The sequence below is a fragment of the Morone saxatilis genome, unplaced genomic scaffold (genome assembly GCF_004916995.1).
Source record: "Morone saxatilis isolate NCDOM2014 unplaced genomic scaffold, NCSU_SB_2.0 Contig10, whole genome shotgun sequence".
Taxonomy (NCBI): domain Eukaryota; kingdom Metazoa; phylum Chordata; class Actinopteri; family Moronidae; genus Morone; species Morone saxatilis.
Window position 1 is genome coordinate 136639 of NW_023339652.1, and position 579 is coordinate 137217.

The window sequence follows — 579 nt, forward strand, 5'->3', positions numbered from 1 at the left end:
GAGTATTAAAATAAATATGCTGTAACATTACAACTTTTTGTTGTTTTGTTTATTTTTCTCATCATTCTTGAAATATGACATCAAATTTAATCTCAAATCCTTTTTTTCTCCTAAACTTTTGACTTTAGATTGTTTTATTATGATCTTGTCACAGTTTTATGACTTTATTCTAATAACACTACTTAATATATTTCACCTTTATTGTGTGAATCTCAGACTGTTTCCTCGCTGTGGCTCTAATTCTCCAATCTGTCCGGAGAAAGTGTAATTGAGGCCGTACTCAAAGCAAAGGTCAAAGCTCCTCAGATGGGTTTAAATGCCAACATGTTGAAATGTCTAACGTCTGTTTTCATGCCAGTTATCTTCATATATCGGAGTGTTAGTTAAATAACGGAAATCTCAACAGAAACCCAACAAATCCCTGGATCAGTAACGACAACAGACCACTGACGTCACCGTCTTTTTCTTCTGTGATGGTTGAAAACAACCAGTTATTCTCTCTTACGCACAAAAACACACCCACACAAAGAGGGGAGGGAGGGGAGGGGCGGGTGAGAGGAGGGGAAACCAGAACCGGGG